Genomic DNA, 21896 nt, shown 5'->3' with positions numbered 1-21896 from the left:
TTAACGCCCGGATACTGGCCTTCCTTACCGAGCACAGTGTCCTGAGTAAGAGTCAGATTGGCTTCCTCCCAAAACACCGCACAACCGATCATATTTACACCCTACACACCCTCATCGACAAACACGTCAACCAAAATAAAAATAAAATAGTTGCTTGTTTCATAGATTTAAAAAAAGCATTTGATTCATTCTGGCACGAAGGTTTATTTTACAAACTTCTCCAAAGTGGTGTAGGGGGTGAAACATATGACATCATCAAATCAATGTATACAGGAAATGAGTGCGGAGTTAAAATTGGCAATAACAGAACAGAGTTCTTCACTCAGAGGTGTGGGGTGAGGCAGGGCCGCAGTCTGAGCCCAACGCTATTCAATATTTACATCAATGAATTAGCCACAATGCTGGAGCAATCTGCAGCCCCCGGCCTCTCCCTACATGACACAGAAGTCATGTTCCTGCTCAACGCAGATGACCTGGTGCTGCTGTGGCCCACAGAGCAGGGGCAGTACTGTCAGACCTGGGCCCTGGCAGTAAACATGAAAAAGACAAATACCATGATATTCCAGAAAAAGGCCAGGCCTCAGGGAACTAGGTACCACGTCACTTTAGCAAACAGCACCATCGAACACTGCACCCACTACACATACCTAGGCCTCACACTCAGCTCAACAGGAAGCTTCAACACGGCGGTGAAGACACTGAGAGAGAAAGCGCGCAGGGCCTTCTATGCCATAAAGAGACACATTTGCATAAAAATACCTGTACAAATCTGGCTAAAAATATTTGAATCCATTATCCAGCCCATTGCTCTCTATGGCAGTGAGGTGTGGGGTCCCCTCACAGTGCAGGAGTTTGCTCAATGGGACACACACCCAATAGAAACCCTGCATGCAGAGTTCTGCAAAAAAATCCTACAGGTGCAAAGGAAAACACCGAACAACGCATGCAGGGCAGAATTAGGCCAATACACATTATTAATCAACATACACAAAAGAGCAATTCTGGCTCCATCTAATAAACAGTGACACACACTCCTACCACCACCAGGCCCTGCAATGCCAAGAGCTGAACCCAGAGAGGAGCCCCCTCAGCCAGCTGGTCCGCAGGCTCACTGCGCAGACACACACCGACACCGGCCAGCCTCAGGACAGCAACACACACATGCACACAATCAGAGTCAACCAAATTATCACACAGCACAAAGAAAACTACATCACCCATTGGGAAACACACACACAAGCACAAAGTAAACTGCAGTGCTATCGGGCCCTAAAAAGACACTACACATTGTCAGAAAACCTTAAATTAATAACGAACGAAAAACACAAAAGGATCCTGACCAAATACAGGCTCAGTGAGCACAGCCTGGCCATCGAGACGGGCCGACACAGGCAGACCTGGCTGCCCAGAGAGGACAGGCTGTGTCAGTAGATAGTAGGGTTTTTTGGGCGCGGCCTATTTTGTTATGACGTATGCCCTAAGCTTATTAATATTCCTACGTCATAATTGGGGGGCGTGATTTTAGAGTTATTTCCTTAATTATTCCTACGTCATATCCGTCAGAAAGTGTACACCCCTAAAACCCTGAACAACAAGGCCACCCATAAAGACCCCCACCCCTCTGAAGGCAACGCCCCGAAACTCTCCTCTCTATTTAAGACCCCGCGCTGCTTTTAGGCAATACCTCTTTAATTCTCAGCATCTGAAACATCCCGCTTCTTCAACATGTCCAGCGACATCAACATGAAACCCCGCAAGAAACAATCCCGGGCAAGGGTTCCTGTACTCACCAATTTGAAGATTGAACGCTCCTGGGTGTTGTTCTGGGGGGGTCGACGGGGTTACCGCTTTAAAAGGGATCCCAGCTATGTTGGAGTGGAGCTTTTTGCTTTGGGAGAGAAGGAGGGTACGTTGGAACCTTTTGAGACGGTGATTGAATACTCTTATGAGGACTGGTTGAAGGTGATGGCATGGAGAGACCTGGGGCTTGTGGATAAGACTCTAGAAGGTTTGCAAGAGGGTCCAAGAGAAGGCGAAACGGAGTCTCCGACTCAGAGTTTTGAAAGGTGTGAATGGGAAAGCTTGCAGAACTACGGTACAGTGGTGAAGAGTCTATCTCTAACTACTGATCGTAAGGTTTTGTTTAGCAGTACCCTGATTACAAACCCTATTGAAGGGGTTGTGGAGGATCCAGAAAAACAGGTTACTGAAATTATGTTTGACGCCGTGGACTGGCCGTTCTTGAAAGAGGTCATAAACTGTATAAATGATGGTTTTGACATCTTGACCAAATGTTCACAACTGGATTCTGTTAGAAGGAGAATATGCTGGATTATGGATTATATATCCCCCTTGAATGACGACGACGATGATAAAACAGACGACCTGTGGGGGGTTGGAGGGGGGTCTGACGGCTCAGGGTCTACTCTCTTCTAAGAGGGCGGTGTGTCGTGACGTAGTGAAGAGATAGGCTAAAAGGCGCAACAATTCATTCATGGTTTAAAATTAAAGAGAATGTCTTACCCGAAAGCTGCGGACGTCGACAGGCTCTACAGGCCTCTTCAAACCCGGGATCACCCCTGGTTCTATTCCCCAGATTTTGTATACACTCCGGAACCCTCTGACTGCGGTTACCCTCCAAGACCTCAGACCCCGGTCCCTCAGGACGAAACAACATGCGGGGCGATGGATGTCCAAATGAGTCTCGGGGATCCCCAGCCTCTGGAGCTCATGGAGGGCCTCGATTTTGCCGAACTGTCTACCGTCTGTGCGTCTCAGGAGGGGGTCAGTCCAATGGATGTAGAAACACCCCACAAACCACCAGGCGACCCAATGAGCATCGGACTGTCTCGGGGGCGTGATGAAGACGCAGGATTTATGCCCGGGGTATGTGGCCAAGTAAGCAGAGTGGTTAAAAGCACCCTGGTGTATATTCTGAGTGCTCTCATCGACCGAGCTCTGAAAGAAGTCTGTCGGGGGTGTGAAGTGAATCACCCCAGTCAGTTGAGACACAGTTGTTTGTTTGAACCAGACCGTTACTATTTCCTGTTCTATTTCAACGTGTTTTACAGAAGACTGAACAAACCGTGGCTGAAACCGGCACTAATCAAGGCTCTGTCTTACTCCCACATACATGTCACTGCTGGACAAGTCCAGAAAATCATAGATGAGATTTTGCTGGAGCTGAAAAAGGAGCCGTTTATAATAGAGAAACTTGGGCAGCTGCTCAATGACCTGGATGAGCCAAGTAGAAAAACCGCTGGCAAGCTAAAAGCTTATTTCTTCCGTAAAGAAGTTAAAGCTGGGGGCAGCGACGAAGAATTCGACATCTACGCCACTGATTCAGACTCTGACCTGAACTAAGTGACTTTGAACATGGGGAATGTTCTGGACTGCTGCTGCAACTGGTTCTGTCATCAACACTCTGCAGCTAACCTGAGAGCGCTATTACACCATGTGCTTGACAGAAAAGTAGCCAACGCGAGCCTTTTCTCTACAGATTTAACCATCGATGAGGATCAACTTTCAAACCTGGAAAAGTTAATGGTTGCTGTAACAAAGACCGGGGGGTACGAACACTGGGATGAAGCGCTCAAGGGGGCCAAGAATGATATTAGGCCATTTCATCAACATCTAAATTATCTCCACTCAGCATTACAGATAGGTTGCTAAACAAATCATCCCCTCTGAGTTCTAACTGTACAACATCTCGAGGTCTGACCCTTTCAGCAACCTGTTCAAGCATGTTTTGCAAGGCCTCGTGTATGTTGACAAATATTTCTGCATAATTGTCACAATTTAAAAGTTCTGCAAAATTAAAACGCTGAATCATTTCAAAATTGTTATAGGCCTGTCTATCTATAATCACGGGATCACTGGTACTCTTGGCCACATCATCATTTTGAACAAAGCCTTCAACCCCTACATTCTCACAGAGCATGTCCTCCACAGCCTTATCAGTCTCAGAACCCTCCACATTCCGAACACCCCCACTGCTGACATCTACAAAACCCCCTTTTTGAGGAGGCTCATTTAAAGCCTGTAAAAGTCCTTCAAAGATATCCACCCGGTTAATGTCAAGACCCTCCTCTATAGTGACGGCTGCTTCTGCCGCCGTACTGTGTTCTAATTGTCTCAAATCATTTATAATAGGGGCAGAATTTGGTCGGGGTAGCGTCTCCAAAGCCTCCACCATTTCAAACAAATCGGGGTGAACTAGGGGTTGAACCTCTATAAGCGCTACCGTTGGGAGGTGGTTATTTAGATCATTGACCATCTGTAACAGGTCGGGGTTCACCGGTAAGTCTGTTAATTCACATTCTATCGGTGGTGATTGGGGGTTATTTAAATCATTTATCATTTGTAATAGTTCCTGGTTCATTGGGACATCAGAGGAGTTCACAACAGGGCCGGGGATGTTCTCTCGGGAAGGTCTTTTTGGGGCCCTAACTTGTTCATAATCCTTTAGTTTGTGAGTTCTTTTACCAAGTCCGGACATTTTTTTATTTATTTTTTATTTTTCCAACAACCCACAATAGTAAGGCGTTTTGTATCTATTAAAACATTAAATACGGTACAATTCGTTAGTAAGGGTATTAATAAGGGTGTTTTGGCTCTCTATCACAAGGTTTTGCTCCACTAACACAAGTCTTTGATTTAGTAACAAAGTATGTAGCAACTCATGCCGACCTTCAGGAAGTAGCTCCGGGGGATGGTGGCCTGGCTCAGCTGCAAAGGATGGTCGCTCCGGTAAATCTCGGTCGAAGGAGGCAGGGAGCGAGCGTATACTCACGGACGGAGACCAAGAAGGCCTTTGCGGTGACACCCTGGCCAATCGCGGTGTACTGTTCAGCGTTTCTGTAGCCAAGAAACAGGGCTGGGGGGACGATGTTGAAACCAGTCCGTCGTTGGGTGGTGTGTCAACCCTGACTGACGGCGACCCCTGAGGTTGTTGGTAGCCTGTATTTGTTCCGCCCGACAATGCGGCGGGCTGAATCTGGATTGTTGAATTACCCCCAGAAGGCTGTGGCCTGAGTAGATGTTGGGGGGTCTCCAAGACCACCGTGGGGGATCCTCTCGGTGATCTCTCCGGGGAAGATGTTTGATCACACTTAGACGGGGTAATTGTCCTCAATAGCTCATCCACAGAATGACTATCCCAAGAGTCTTGAGAAGAATAAAAATATACATTACATTTACATCTTTAAACGGCGACAGAAATCAAACTTAAAACAACATGTCCAGGACCTTCAAAACCTTTAGCTTTTTTAGACCTTTGAAAATAGGCTTAGACATTCACTACAACGCCTTATTATTTACAGACAATATATTTATTAGGACTTGATAATAAATGTAAAACAGAGAAGCCTCTGTAAATAAACTGTTTCTTAAATGTTTCTTTAAAAACTGTAATATTGTTAATAAAACACTTTTTATACACACACACACCACATTTCATTTTTAAACGAACCTTCCAAGTGTAAACGCTTCCTGATCCCGGGACTTCCTGTTTCACAAACGTTTTCACGATCTGTTTAAATATTAAATACAATGAACACCTTCAAGCCTTTTCCTACAGCCACTTTAAAACAGATGTATAATTGCGGGAGATAAGCCAAACAACTTACTAAAACCTTTCGGACAGCTTTACTTCCTAACCAGACGGTCGGGCAATCGGTCATTTCTAAACACATGCCCCAGAAACAAGTCTAGACCTGTCCGGACTTCTAAAGATCTTTCCCAGAACCCCCACGCCCTACAGGAAATGGGCACCCCTCGCTTAAATATTAGCCCTCAACGGGCAAACAAAACCCTTTTAAAAACATTAAAGTTTGAAAGATCTTACTTACCTCCAAAGAATAATCGTTTCTTATGTTTTTCAGCTGGTTTAGCTTTTTGCACTTCTGTGAAGGTAAGAGACATGTTTAACCTTTAACCACCCCGCTTTATAAAAAGCTTTAACCTCTTACAAGCGGCAGATATATACTCACCGCTATCAGATACAGGGGCTGACGGCCTTTCAGATTCTTGAAAGGTTACGGTTCTCGAAGGTAAAACGAAACAAGCCCTCGATGTGGAAGGCCTTTCGTTGTCTCGAACCACGTTTCTTAATACTGTTAGAAAGGATAATTTTTTAAAATTAACAAAACGGGCCTCAAACATCTTACAGAAACGTTATACAAACAAACAGGGGTTTAGTTCTTACCCGGTCGGCAGACAGCCTGTCTAGGGACAACCACTTCTCTTGGTTGATCCTCGGAGACATTAATCACAGGCCTTTCGATAGTTTCTGTGTAATTAAAGAGACCGGCTTTAATATATATTAAAACGTTTTCATAACTCTAATGAGCCGCTTCAAAACCACACACACACCCATACATAAGAACCCATGAGCGCAAACACAAAAATCTTACCGTCGTTGTTCCAGATGATCTCCTCAGCGTTGGGAATTAACTCCTGTTGACTGGCTGAAAAATAATTTTACAGAACTTAAAACAGATGTTATAAACTTATTTACAATACATGCCCACAACACGCTCTGAGTCAATGAAAATAATCTGAAGACTTACCTAAAAACTCGTTTAAATCGAAGTCGTTGATGTTGTTTCCGGACATTGTTGATCTTTAGGCTTAAATCGAAAGGTCAGTACGAGTCTGTCGAGCTGAAGACCAGACCTTCATACTTATACTGATGGCCAGATGCCGGATCTGCTTGTAAGGCATTGTTCTGGGCTGGCCTTTGTGCCGTCCTGTTACCAATTAACATATCAAAACCAACCAATAAAATGACCCTGCATCAAATTTCAAATAGAAACCAAGATGGCGACGATCTCTCTCCTCTCTACTCTAAACTTTTATTAGAACCTTTTGGTCTCTCAAAAAAACATTTTTAAGCATCAAGACCTATAGTCAATAAACACTAAGAATATTTCAGGCCTTTATACGCGCTAAAAAACAACCTGAGCCAAGAAAATAACTATAAAGATCTAAAATAAGTAGCGCTTTTACAGTGATTTTTTTTATTTTTTTTATTATTATTTTTTTTTTTAATAGCGATGCTTTGTTTGGTATTAAACAAGTCACAAACTACTCAGAACAGCGTTTATCCCCACAAAAGAGATATTTGGGTTTATTTTACAAAGCTTATAAGTTATATAGTTTAAAAGTATTCTGAATGTTTTGATACCACACGCCATACCTACGTTTGTCTGAGCCCACCCCCGTCCCCCATGGTGTGAGTGATTTAGCCTTGAGTGTTGTGATCTATTTAGCATTGAGTGATCAGTTGTTTTTATTTTTTAAATGATTCCTTATCATCAGGGATTGAGACTGCTAAAATACCTTAAAAACATATCCTTATCTTAAGTCTAACTCTTATGAGCTTTAAGACCCTAGAATGTATTTAAGTAAAACGAATGAACACATTATGTGTGAGATAAAATATAACCACAGCTTTTTTTTTTTTTTTTTTTTTTTTTACAAAAACAATTAACCTATACCCACAAACACCCACACACACACACACCCTCTTTTTTAAATTTTATTTTTAATTAAATTTGAGGGGAGAGACAGAGCCATATACATTGGGGTTAACATAAGTACCCTATGCAAAACAGGAATTGTTAGGACCTGTGACCATTACAGACAACAGAACTTGTTGATCTTATAAAATGATTGGGCGAGAGAGAGAGATATAGAGACAGACAGAGACAGAGACAGTGTGAATATGGTAAACGCACTATTCAAAATGGCATTGTTAAGACCTGGGACCATTACAGACAACAGAACTTGTTGATCTTATAAAATGCTTGGGCGAGAGAGACAGAGAGAGAGAGACAGACAGAGACAGAGACAGAGACAGTGTGAATATGATAAACGCACTATTCAAAATGGCCTTGTTAAGACCTGGGACCATTACAGACAACAGAACTTGTTGATCTTATAAAATGCTTGGGCGAGAGAGAGAGAGAGAGACAGACAGAGACAGAGACAGTGTGAATATGATAAACACACTATTCAAAACAGGCATTGTTAAGACCTGGGACCATTACATGTATATTTAAAAAAGACCCCCAACCACTACAGGAAGAGCCGACCCATTCACACTCTACAGTTGACCAACAAGAACAACAAGAACAACCGGTTATGGGATGCCTTGTTGTTCAGGGTTTTAGGGGTGTACACTTTCTGACGGATATGACGTAGGAATAATTAAGGAAATAACTCTAAAATCACGCCCCCCAATTATGACGTAGGAATATTAATAAGCTTAGGGCATACGTCATAACAAAATAGGCCGCGCCCAAAAAACCCTACTATCTACTTGTGTCCCCACTGCCAACGCCGAGAGGTCGAGACAGAGCTGCACTTTATTCTAAAATGTGAAAAATATAAACATTTATGAGCAAAATTTTTCCCCAAAATAGCAGATCTCTATAAGAGATTTCCAGACCTGCCAGACTCGGAGAAAGTGCCAGTCATTCTGGGAAAGGAGACCAGCTGCATACTACTGGCAGCCCAGTATACAGCTGCCTGCCACAGCCTGAGGGACACAGTCGATACTCAGTACACACACACAGGGGACACCCCTGGACATAGGCAATGACACCTATGCTACACCCAATTATTACTATCAATATCAGTTTTATGTCTCTCTGAACTATGATTGAATTTTATTAATTGAAATTAATCAGTTACCTGTTTTTAACATATATATTGTGTATTTATGTATGCAAATGTACATATAAATGTTCAAAACTGTTGTTTGTCATCATTGCTTTGGCAATACTTCTTTTTGTTCATGCCAATAAAGCACGTTGAATTTGAATTTGAATTTTGAGAGAGAGAAAGAGAGAGAGAGAGAGATAGAGTGTGTGTGTGTGTGTGTGTGTGTGTGTGTGTGTGTGTGAGAGAGAGAGAGATACTGTGTGTGTGTGTGTGTGTGTGTGTGTGTGTGTGTGTGTGTGTGTGTGTGTGTGAGTGGGAGGGTGGGTGGCTGTGTTAGTGTCTGTCTGCCTGTCTGTCTGTCTGTCTGTCTCTCTCTCTCTCTCTCTCTCTCTCTCTCTCTCTCTGTCTCTCGCTCTGTAGATGCATCATAGGGAACATATGTAACAATCTCTCTTTTTGTTTACCAAAAATGTGAATGAACGTATTTCAAGTGGGTTTTGCCTTGTTTGGAAACGTTTTAAGATGATTTATGAAGTGTAAATTGGATAAGTCTCAATTCTCCGTAGTTTTCAATGTATGTGCCATTCAGTAGCGTTCATGTTAACGATGTGTCCTATGCAGTGGTAGGGTCAATAAAATGTCAGTAAAACTTTATTCTGATAGCTTTGATTTTTTTTTTTTCTCATGAACAACAAATGCAGTTTGCTTGATTTTTACAGAGTATGTCATAAATTCCATTTTTATGAAGCCTGAAAAATTGTATGCTGTAATATTGAGTATTTAAAAGTTACATCATTTGTTTGCTTTTCCTATCATGTTACAAATCTTCCCTATGTGAAAGATGCATTATATCTTAATCACGTCAAAACAATTAAAGATATACGGATTATAATTTTCCGTAAAGTTATAACACATTGCCATTAACTATGTGTGTCAGTAAAAGTTTAAAAAATCCTGACAGTTTTTTATTGATCCTGCAAAATAAGTGTTTAGGGAACATTTGTAACTTAAAGTTAGGGTTAGGGTAATTAATATAATTGATATACACTCACCTAAAGGATTATTAGGAACACCTATTCAATTTCTCATGAATGCAATTATCTAACCAACCAATCACATGGCAGTTGCTTCAATGCATTCAGGGGTGTGGTCCTGGTCAAGACAATCTCCTGAACTCCAAACTGAATGTCTGAATGGGAAAGAAAGGTGATTTAAGCAATTTTGAGCGTGGCATGGTTGTTGGTGACAGACGGGCCGGTCTGAGTATTTCACAATCTGCTCAGTTACTGGGATTTTCACGCACAACCATTTCTAGGGTTTACAAAGAATGGTGTGAAAAGGGAAAAACATCCAGTATGCGGCAGTCCTGTGGGCGAAAATGCCTTGTTGATGCTAGAGGTCAGAGGAGAATGGGCCGACTGATTCAAGCTGATAGAAGAGCAACTTTGACTGAAATAACCACTCGTTACAACCGAGGTATGCAGCAAAGCATTTGTGAAGCCACAACACGTACAACCTTGAGGCAGATGGGCTACTACAGCAGAAGACCCCACCGGGTACCACTCATCTCCACTACAAATAGGAAAAAGAGGATACAATTTGCACAAGCTCACCAAAATTGGACAGTTGAAGACTGGAAAAATGTTGCCTGGTCTGATGAGTCTCGATTTCTGTTGAGACATTCAGATGAGTCAGAATTTGGCGTAAACAGAATGAGAACATGGATCCATCATGCCTTGTTACCACTGTGCAGGCTGGTGGTGGTGGTGTAATGGTGTGGGGGATGTTTTCTTGGCACACTTTAGGCCCCTTAGTGCCAATTGGGCATCGTTTAAATGCCACGGCCTACCTGAGCATTGTTTCTGACCATGTCCATCCCTTTATGACCACCATGTACCCATCCTCTGATGGCTACTTCCAGCAGGATAATGCACCATGTCACAAAGGTCAAATCATTTCAAATTGGTTTCTTGAACATGACAATGAGTTCAATGTACTAAACTGGCCCCCACAGTCACCAGATCTCAACCCAATAGAGCATCTTTGGGATGTGGTGGAACGGGAGCTTCGTGCCCTGGATGTGCATCCCACGAATCTCCATCAACTGCAAGATGCTATCCTATCAATATGGGCCATCATTTCTAAAGAATGCGTTCAGCACCTTGTTGAATCAATGCCACGTAGAATTAAGGCAGTTCTGAAGGCGAAAGGGGGTCAAACACAGTATTAGTATGGTGTTCCTAATAATCCTTTAGGTGAGTGTATAGAATTGTTAAAAAGTGTAAATGTTTACATTCCATTTTTCATGGTTTGTCTGAAAGTTTCAGATCTATATTCGGTTTGGAAACCGCTTATATATATATATATATATATATATATATATATATATATATATATATATACATTATTCTATACTTTATATACATTATATATCTTTACTATTAAAGATAAATGCATTATTATTTTCGGCATTGTTAAAGCACATTGGTATTACCTATGTGTATCTTTAAAAGTTTAAAATTCCTAAAGATTTTTTATTGATCTTGTAAAATAAGTGTTTAGGGAAAATTTGTAACATAGAGTTAGAGTTAGCCACTGGGTAAGGGTTACATCTTCAACAGTAAGTTAATTCATGTTAATTATTCTCATCAATTTTAGTCAATACAGTAAAAGTGTCTGAAATAGCAAATCGGTGTAAATCCCTTAATGCATCAATAAAAATGAAAACAAATAAAAGGCTGATCTTAGCATATTCGTATACTTGAATGTTCGTTTCTGGTTATCTACATGTGATTTCGAGTTTTTTGTTTGGTTTTTACAATGTATCTGTGCTGTGTGTAGACGCGGAATGAGTTTGATTGTGATGTTAAATAGGGTTTAGAAACGCAGTCGCCACATCCAGTGACGTCAGCGTTCGATTCCAAGACCGGTGGAAATGCAAGCCGGTTCACAAAAAGATCAGCTGGATCCCAGGCCGAGCAGCGGCTCTGGCTCCAGCACCGGCACCATGTCGGTGGAAAAGTGATAAGTGAGCTCACACTGAGCTCAGTGCAATGTCTGCTCTGGAGAGCACACAGTGTGACCTAGTCGTGAGTTCACGTCTTTACTGGGTAGTCCATGACAACTTAATTGACTCAATTCTTGGGCTTAATTGGTCAAAATTAAAAAATTTTGAAGTTACTCAGGGACTGATGTGTAGAGAGACTTATTAAACCTGCAGGATTGTGGTTTTCCCAGAACAGAATTTACCAGCTCACCACAAAGGAACATGGTAGGTGCTATTGCAACATGGATTACACAAAAACATTGAAATCCAAGTTTGCAGTGGTCCTTCGGCCATTGCGTGGTGATCCAGATCACTTCAGCACGAATATTGCAGTGGTCTGGACTACAACTCCAGGGACTACTGTGCAGTGGTCCAGACCTCAGAAACTGTGTGCATATGAACACTGAAGTAGGCATCATAACTGTAGCCAATACTTTTTTCCAAACCAATGTATAGCCCACTTTTCTTTTAAATTATGTTTAAAACAAAATTGAGGAAGCAGTGGTTAGTTCTGAATCAAACATATTGACCCCCTCACTCAATCTGTAAGTCCTGCAGCAAACATTGGAATATGCATAGATATTTGCTCAGCCTGGTATAAATGTCCCTAATAAATAACCAAATGCCATTTCTATTGTTTCAAATGTGCCCAACATCTTACCAGTATGTCCTTTTAGTATGTCACAAAGGTTCCCTAAGCATGATACGAATGTTCCCTAGTTTATGTTACAGATGTGCCCTAGTACTCTCTCTCTCTCTCTCTCTCTCTCTCTCTCTCTCGCTCTCTCTCTCTCTCTCTGTCTCTCAATTTAGTGCATTTGGATTGTCAAAGCAATTGGACATGCAATCATACATACATACATACATACATACATATGAAAAATAAACAATACAATTATAAATCACAATAAGATGTAATAAAGTACAGAAAAACAAAATGTAATAAAATGTGATCTTTAATACACACAAATATGTATGGCTGGTCGGAAGCGTCTTGGACTCGGGTTCCTCTTCATTACTTATAACGCTGTTGCCTTTTGCTAAAGCTTTCCATGGAGGGGAGTGTGGATGAGTTTGTACCATTCTTGGGAGGCTCTGCCTTGTTGGGGCGGAGCTGTGATCTAGGTGAACAGCAGATCGGGCATAGGTGGGCATGTGGGCGGAGGAGGAGGAAGGCCGGTCAAGCAAACAAGCTTCCTAAGGTACATAGCAGCAGCAAACAGCCCCCCCATCCAGCCAGCCAGGCAGTCTGGCTGGCAGTGACTGAGTGGTTGATAGATGGCAAGCAACGGAATGCACGTGCTCTGTGATGTCATAGCAGTCAGCTCAGAGAGAGGTTCGTGATGTCATCGCTGAGCTGGCTGGCTCTGTGTGTCTTGCTGGCTTTGTCTATGTGTGTCTGTGTGTGTGAGAGAGAGAGAGAGATTTTTTATTTTTAACACCTTTATTTTACAAAAGAAAAACTAACAAAACATTAAAAACAAACTAGAAACACATAAAAGACATGAAAAAAACTCCTGACATAAAGACACAGCCTATTCCAAAAACCACTACACACGTGCTACCAATAAAAGATTCAAATGAATTAAACCAGTTGGTTTAAATGTCCAAAGTGAATGGCACAGATGGCCGCCCCGATCGCCCACATCTGCAGAAAAGCGTCCAGGTCTCCCGTCAGACTGTAGAAATTGTAATCCAGTCGCACTCTGGAGCTTACGAGAGACCTGAAGAGGGAGAGTGCGCACTGTTGCTGCACGCGGTCAGTCTGACTTCTCCTACTGCTCAGGATTAGCCAGTTTAGCCTGCCCCACTAGAAAGTTTGCTAACTGACAAACATGTCTGTGGCGCTGCTTGTACTGGACTCCCAAAATAAACACAGTGCGTGAGAAAAGGAGGCCCAGCTGCTTGAACAGGCTCTCCAGTGCAGTGAACAGCAGCTCTAATCTAGGGCAGTGGCAGAAACAGTGAAAAAGTGTCTCTCTCTCCCCGCAGTAGGGGCAGGTGTCGCTCACTCGGGGGTCCAGTGTATGTGCAAAAGAGTTTGTTGCGATGACGCCATGCAGAAGCCATGCAGAAGCGGGGGCTTGTTCAGGCTCCTCCAGGCCGGGCAGGCATCTTCCCCCAGAGCCAGGTGCTCCCTCCAGGGGGTGTCAGGGAAGGGCTGCAGCTGCTGATGGTGCAGCTCCCTCACACTGAGTTGATAGAGCTGCTGACGCTGACCTGTGGAGACAGACATACTACAGAGACTGTGATGCGACAGATGCGGCCTGATGAGCTAGGGGGGACTGAGAGACACAGACAAACAAGGGGAAAGACGGTGTCAGGGTCCTAGGGCCAGCAGTGATGCGTGAGAGCCTGGAAAAGCCGCTCCACAGCGCCTATGGGAAGGGCGTTCTGTACTGCCCAGAGAAATCTGGTTACGACTCTCAATGACCGCATACCCAGCCTGGCAGCCAGACTGTCGGCACCAACCCACTGTCCCCTTTTAAAATCCAACAAATCCCTCAGCCGGATCACGTCGACCTTAAGCAGGACTGATCTGAGGCTGCTGGAGAGCAGGAGTGGACAGCTAAAACGGGGGTTCCACAGCAGTAGCTCCTCTAACAGCCAATACAGACTGCTGCCCCCCAGTTCCCTACCAAGGGAGAAGCGCTGCCATACCTCGAAAACTGTATGATAAAAAACAGGCAGTGAAGGAAGTATATGGGGAGGTGTCTTAAGTAAAAACATGTGTCTGTCATAACAAGTGTCCAGGACGGGAGACACTGGGGATCTTGAGGGTACAGGAGCCTCTAAGCTGCCTGCAGCCGAAAGGCAGGTACAGCACTGTTTTGCGCACCCAGTGCAGCCTGTCCCAGAAGAAATCCAGGAGCAGGGTCTGTATCTGGGACACCAGGGCCGCTGGGGGGTCCAGACAGGCATAAATGTGACAGAGCATGGAGGCCACCAAGATATTAATAACAATTGCTCTCCCCCTAAAGGAGAGCTGGGGCAGCAGCCAGTGCCATGCCCTCAACCTGCCCTGTACCCTCTCCAGCAGGCCAGCCCAGTTCTCCTGCGTCTCCCCCAAAGTCACACCCAGCACCCGAGGTCCCGAGTGAGACCAATGCAGCCCCGCAGAGAGGGCAGGGTGGGCAGAAACCTCCAACACCCCAACCAGATGAGCGCTGCTCTTGCCCCAGTTGACCCTGGCTGAGGTGGCCCTGCTGAACTAGTCCAGACACTCCCACAATGAACTGGAAGTCTCGCTGGCCAGACTGTGTGTCTCAGCAGCATAGGCCGACACCCTGACCGCCTGCTCTGGGTGACAAGAGATGGACAGGCCACCATTAATCCTCAGCACACTAAACACACGACAGTACAGCAGCTGAATAAATTCTACGAACCGCGGGCAGACACCAACTGCTCTCAGCTCTCGGCATGATGTCTCTGAGCCACTTAGCCAGAGCCTTAGACAGGATCTTATAGACCTGACACAGCAGCGCCACTGCCCTCAAGTTCACAATGGAGGACAGATTCCCCTTCTTGGGCAGCAGAGTCAGAATAGCTCTACGGCAGCTAATGGGCAGCAGCCCAGCTCACAGGCCCTCCTGCAGCGCTGAGAGCTGGTCCGGGCCCAGCTCAGCCCAAAACTCGGAGAAAAACTCTGCAGTGAGCCCATCTAGTCCCGGTGCCCAGCCCTTATTGAGCTCTTGCATTGCGCAGGTCAGCTCTGCTAGGGTTAGTGGGGCCTCCAGCCCCTTGACCCCATCCTGTGGGACCTTAGTCAGACCCTGCTGAAACTGCTGCTGCTGCTCCAGGCAGCCCGGCTCTGCGGAGTACAGCTCCCTATAGAATTGGGCGGCATGAGTACACATCTCCTGCCCATCCTGCAGCACGCAGCCCTCAGCCGTCCTCAGGCTGAGCATCACCCTGCTCTGCTGCTGCCTGCATTCCAGCCCAAAAAAGAACTTGATGGGCGCATCCATCTGTGTCAGGCTCTGGAACTGCGAGCGCACCATTGCCCCTCGAGCCCACGTCCCCAGCAGCTCTGTCAATGCCTGCTGCATAGCTTTAAGGTCCTCTAATGCCCCCGAATCTCCAGCGTCCAAGGCTCGGTGGAGCACCTGAATCTCTCCTTCTAACTCCTTCATACATTAATTCAAGCTGTCAGTCCTATGCTCAGTGTACTTCTAGCAGAAGAGCCTGGTCTGAACCTTGCCAATGTCCCACCACTGTCTCAGGGAGGCAAACCTAGGGCGCTCTGATCTCTGCCAAAAGAAAATAAAAGAATTACAAAAAATCCTGTCCTGCAGCAAACTATTGTTGAAAAGCCAGTAGGCACTGCGCAGCCGGACAGGAGGCAGGGTGACACTCACAGTGATGAGACAGTGATCAGTGGTCAGGTGGGGGTGATATGGCAGCCACCGATCAGATTGACATGATGTGTAAAGATATAAAATCTATCCAGCCTGGCTAGCGACATAATGCTAGAACCCGGCCTCACCCAGGTGTACTGTTTCACCTTTGGGTTGGCATTCCTCCAGACATCGACCAGATTGTGCAACTGTGTAATACCTTCCAGCTGTTTTGTCGACTGTGGACTGGGCTCCAAATGATTCCTATCTAATCTATAGTCCACAGTACAGTTCCAAACACCCCCCCAAAACCAGGATCTCCTCAGCCCCACAGTCTGCCAGCGCTTTGCTGAGCACCGGAAACACTGACAGTCTGTCTCTCACAGCATTGGGGGCATAGATATTAATAAACACTGTAGCATTATGTTGGGTGTATTTTTATAAGAGCATTTTAGCTCTGAGCTGAAGCACTGACCTTTCCCCCCACAGTTATCAGATTTTCTTAACTCATCAGCTTGGAACTGGTTTACATCAAAGTGATAGTTTTGGGGAGGATGGCACCAAGAATAGGCCAAATAGTTTGGAATCCTGCTGCGGGATGTCTGGAGAAGTGGGCCTGTAGGTAATATAACTCTTTGAACTGGAAATCCAATCTCACAAACTCAAGAACCAATCACCTATTGATCTGACAGGCGTATACAGAACAGCACACGGTCTCTCTCTCTCTCTCTCTCTCTCTCTCTCTCTCTCTCTCTCTCTCTCTCACCTGAACCAGAAACTCGCTGCCACAGCTCAACCTGAACCAGAACCAGAAACCAACTAAGTCTTTGCCGGCAACAGAAGAGTTAAACTGGGAGAAGGAGATTGAGCCATACGAGGAATTCTTTTAAAGGACTTTATCAAATAAAGAATTTGACAGACTGCGCTGCCCGCCTGTGCCCACCTGATCAGTGGAGTTTTTACAGCTGGACACGTCGACTGTATACGAAAGTGTCAGTCATTTAAATAGCTACTGAGTCTTAAGAAACTCGATCCTTGGAACGAACAGGGCCCTGCTTTCCTCAAAGACTTTGTCTTCAAGTAACTATGATGGAAACCCTGCATACAAAGAAGATTTTGTGCACAACCTTGGAGCCTTCAAACCACTGGAAAATCGGTTTGGAAAAGACTCTACATTCGAGAAACCCCGACTTCCAGGTGCATCGACTGAGTGGAAGTTCTTGGACAAAGCCGAACCGGACTGCCTTTGTTCCAAACCACACGGACCTCGTGCCGTGTGCTGTTATCTGAGCCCGAAGCCAGAGAGGCCTCTCTGCGACGAAGTTCAGATAAGTTTAACAGTTTGGAGTTCATGATTCATGACATTTGAGAAATAAATTAGAAATGTTAATCTGTGATTCATAACTCTAGAATGTGTAATATCATTAAGTTTTCTTCAATAAAAATGTGTGTTGCATTAAACTGTTTTGTTGATAATTTTAGAAATAAAATCTGTCAACGCCGAGAAATATCTTCTCATTCCTGTTTAACTGTTTAGTCTGAAATTGACACAAGTTAATAGACACCAGATTATAGGTGGCCCTGCCTATCCTTAATCATTGAATAATAATCAGTTAAGCGAAATTGTGGTAACAAGTAATGATAGGATCTTTCTCGGCACCTACGTAAATGAGACTGATATATATATATAACGAGAAGTTACCTGACATAAATACTATCCTGCGTAGTTATTTAATGTCTGACTAACAATACTAATGAGAGACTCACCTTCGTCTTACTAACTGGTATTGTGGTCAATGTGTTTATAACCTTTTTTGTTTAACCATTTGTGTGATATCATATGCGATCACATGGTCTTTGATTTGGTCAAGGAAGTGATTTGTCTTTGAGTTGTTGATCTAGAGATGAATGTTAATTAGTTTTGCCCTTTTGTATAATTGGTGTAGTGCTACATTTAGTCTTTGTTTTTGAATAAATTTGACAATTTATATCTTTGGAATTGGAGTCTGCGTCCAATTATTACAGAAATTGAGTTCTACAAGATTCCAGGATTCGTGATAAGGTGATACTATAAATTCACTTCTTGAATTGAAATTTATAAGTGTACCTTACGCTACAATAAACAAAACTATTATTTTGAAAGTGTGCAATTTGTAGCCGAAACCGAAGCACACCGGAGCCCCGGAGCGCGGACGGAACAGAGTCGGATTAGCTATCAAAGATAATAACTTATAACACAAATAGACACAGACAATAATAACAACGGTGGTGACAGCACAGCCGTGAAGCCAAATAACCGAGCAATTATAATTGTTAATAAACAATAAGCAATGCTCGTTATTTCAGTCAATCTAAATAAATAGTTGAACTGAAAACTCATAGGTCAATTGGTTCTCTTTTAAGATTCTTTTTAGAGGGAAGATGTGGTCAAGTCACAGATGTGCAATAATCATTTATTTTGACAAAAATAGGAAACTAATATCATTCAATTATATTACTGAAAATAAGTAATATTAAGCTTCTGCTTGATTACAGATAATACCCATTTTCTTCTTTCTCCTCACAGTACAGCTTATAGGCCAGTCTGGTCAGGCAGGAAGCAATGTGTCTCTCTCTGTCTCCCTCCAGCTCTCTCTTGTGTCTCGTTGCAGGATGAAGAAGTTAAGAGAACTCAAATTCTCTTTGTTTTCCCTTTTATAAGGTTTTCTTCCAACCAATAGCATTTTGCCACCACCATGACTTGGGTGCTTTATGATAATGTAATTATGAAGTGGGGGTCCCTTCGAATTTGGCTAGGAACCGATAAGAGGACAGGTCCCTTTTGGTCTTCTGGACATACAGACAAGGTTACCAGGGGCTACCAGAGGCTACCAGTGGCTACAAAGGAACTGTCCATTGCTTATATTTAAATAAATTCTGTTATCCAATCAAAAAACATAACAGCCATTACTGTTATCCGTCAGTCTGGTGTACTGTACGCTCCTTTACTGTACTATCAAGAGTATGCACTGCACACATTCATATCGGTTTCCTCTTTAAGTAAAGATGACATTTAAAAACCTTTACATTAAATCTTCTATTTAACATTTACCAAATTTTATAATTGATAATTATATATATATATACAGTATGTAATTACATAATTATTAAAAAAAGCTATAATTCTTCTAAATAGTTATTTCTGTTCTAATTTTTGTAAATAAGCAATTATTTTTAAAAGAGAAGAGTCTGGAATAAGAAATTATGCAGGTTTTCCATTATGTAGAGAGGGAAAAAAAAACACAGAAACTGCATGCAACTTCCATAATGCACCATTTTGGGCAACACAAATGTTCCCATGTAAATTAGACTGAGTTGACTATCTAATTTACATAGAGGACATTTAGCACCCCCTGGATGTGCCCTGGATGTGCATCCCACAAATCTCCATCAACTGCAAGATGCTATCCTATCAATATGGGCCAACATTTCTAAAGAATGCTTTCAGCACCTTGTTGAATCAATGCCATGTAGAATTAAGGCAGTTCTGAAGGCGAAAGGGGGTCAAACACAGTATTAGTATGGTGTTCCTAATAATCCTTTAGGTGAGTGTAGATTGGACAGATATGTTGTTTGTTAATGAAATGGTCATTATCTGGTCCGGTGTCACGCTGAATCCAGTGCCCCTACGAGTCATGTGTCCCGGGTTGGTTTGTGCATGAATAAATTCATTTTCTTAGCACAGTATTTGTTAGCAGACGCTCTTATCCAGGGTGACTTTCAAAACATAGGAGCATTGCTGTGTGTCTGGCAACAGGGACAATGCAACAGTGATTTTAGACCTTAATCACAGACTTCATCAATAAGCACAATATCCCATCAAAGCATTAACATCACCTGAGATGGTCCAACAGTTTATTGATCTGCCCACAATTGTGCCGCAAAAACCAACAAAACAGTCGCATCCATATTCAATAGGCTAGCCAATTGTTTTTTAAATAAGAATAAAAGTAAAGATACGCCACAAAATGAATGAAAATGTGAACTGTGTGCATGGTGACGAATGCATGTGAACTAATCCTGTATTTTAGTCAATACAGTGAAAGTGTCTGAAATAGCAAATCGGTGTAAATCCCTTAATGCATCAATACAAATAAATACAAATAAAAGGCTGATCTTAGCATATTCGTATACTTGTATGTTCGTTTCTGGTTTTCTACATGTGATTTTGTGTTTTTTGTTTGGTTTTTACAATGTATCTGTGCTGTGTGTAGACGTGGAATGAGTTTGATTGTGATGTTAAATAGGGTTTAGAAACACAGTCGCCTCGGGGCTGATTATTATTGCTGTGTTTCTTCACTTCTACTCAAATACAAAATTGAGGAATCAGTGGTTAGTTCTGAATCAAACATATTGACCCCCTCACTCAATCTGTAAGTCCTGCAGCAAACATTGGAATATGCATAGATATTTGCACACATTTCTCTCTCTCTCTCATTCTCTCTCTCTCTCTCTCTCTCTCTCTCTCTCTCTCTCTCTCTCTCTCAATCAGTGCATTTGTATTGTGAAAGCAATTGGACATGCAAACATACATACATACATACATATATATGGAAAATAAACAATACAATTATAAATCACAATAAGATGTAATAAAGTACAGAAAAACAAAATGTAACAAAATGTGATCTTTAATACACACAAATATGTATGGCTGGTTGGAAGCGTCTTGGACTCGGGTTCCTTTTCATTACTTATAATGCTTTTGCCTTTTGCTAAAGCTTTCCATGGAGGGGAACGTGGATGAGTTTGTACCATTCTTGGGAGGCTCTGCCTTGTTGGGACGGAGCTGTGATCCAGGTGAACAGTAGATCGGGCATAGGTGGGCATGTGGGCGAAGGAGGAGGAAAGCAAATAAGCTTGCTAAGGTACGCAGCAGCAGCAAACAGCCCCCCCATCCAGCCAGCCAGGCAGTCTGGCTGGCAGTGACTGAGTGGTTGACAGACGGCAAGCAACGGAATGCACGTGCTCTGTGATGTCATAGCAGTCAGCTCAGAGAGAGGTTCGTGATGAAATCGCTGAGCTGGCTAGCTCTGTGTGTCTTGCTGGCTGTGTGTGTTGAACCGTCTTAGAAATAAGTGGAGAAGTATCGGAGATAAAGCAAACAGTACTCTAATCGAGCCGCTCGGAAGCCCCATGTCAGGAATAATTCCTTCAGTGAGACTTAATATTTACAGACATGAGTACAACTTTATCGGAAAAATGACATAACATCTTATGGCCGTTCATCCAATCAGAAGATACAGGTCTGGCTCCGTTTACGATCTGTCCTCCCGTGAAGGGGTGATGGATCCAAAGCAGATGTCCGTCTTTGATGTGCACTAGGAAGATGCGATCCCACGGTCATCATTTACCTATTGTCAATCGCTCTTTATCAAAAACAATTCCTCCCTATCTGGAGAAACGATTGAGTCATAAACAAATTCTCAGCAGACAGCTGTAGGGTATTTCGGCACTGTGTAATCTTTCATGACTGACAGGAGTTTCTAACAAACCAACCTTGTTGACCCTTTACTTGTCCTGTTAAATCTAATCTGCTCAGTCTGTAAACAATACTACTTCTAATGCTAGTATTAATATAAAACATTATATAATTATCACAAAACACTTTCTTCAATGTCCTATACAGAGTCTTCAAAAGCTATCAGACTTTAGCAGCTGGTGTTTGAACACACATACGAGTATACAGCATTTTCTGCAGCTTCGCAAGACCTAATTTTAAACGTTGTTGATAAATTAGATAATTAGTGAGGACCCTCTATTTGCATTTCTTCCTCCATAAATGCTAAAATAAAGTTTTACTGACA

General features: G+C 43.1%; 2 non-coding genes across 2 annotated transcripts; both read left to right on the top strand.

Moving 5' to 3' along the window:
* The first annotated feature begins 12709 nt into the window (after positions 1–12709).
* On the top strand, positions 12710–12824 carry LOC136752020 (U5 spliceosomal RNA). The gene has a single exon (XR_010817202.1). It is a non-coding gene; the product is annotated as a U5 spliceosomal RNA (small nuclear RNA).
* Positions 12825–20760: 7936 nt separating this feature from the next.
* LOC136751920 (U5 spliceosomal RNA) lies at positions 20761–20875 on the top strand. Its single transcript, XR_010817107.1, has one exon. It is a non-coding gene; the product is annotated as a U5 spliceosomal RNA (small nuclear RNA).
* Positions 20876–21896: the final 1021 nt, after the last annotated feature.

This window comes from Amia ocellicauda, chromosome 6, assembly GCF_036373705.1.
Source record: "Amia ocellicauda isolate fAmiCal2 chromosome 6, fAmiCal2.hap1, whole genome shotgun sequence".
Taxonomy (NCBI): Eukaryota; Metazoa; Chordata; class Actinopteri; order Amiiformes; family Amiidae; genus Amia; species Amia ocellicauda.
This window is presented reverse-complemented; position numbering and strand designations above follow the sequence as displayed.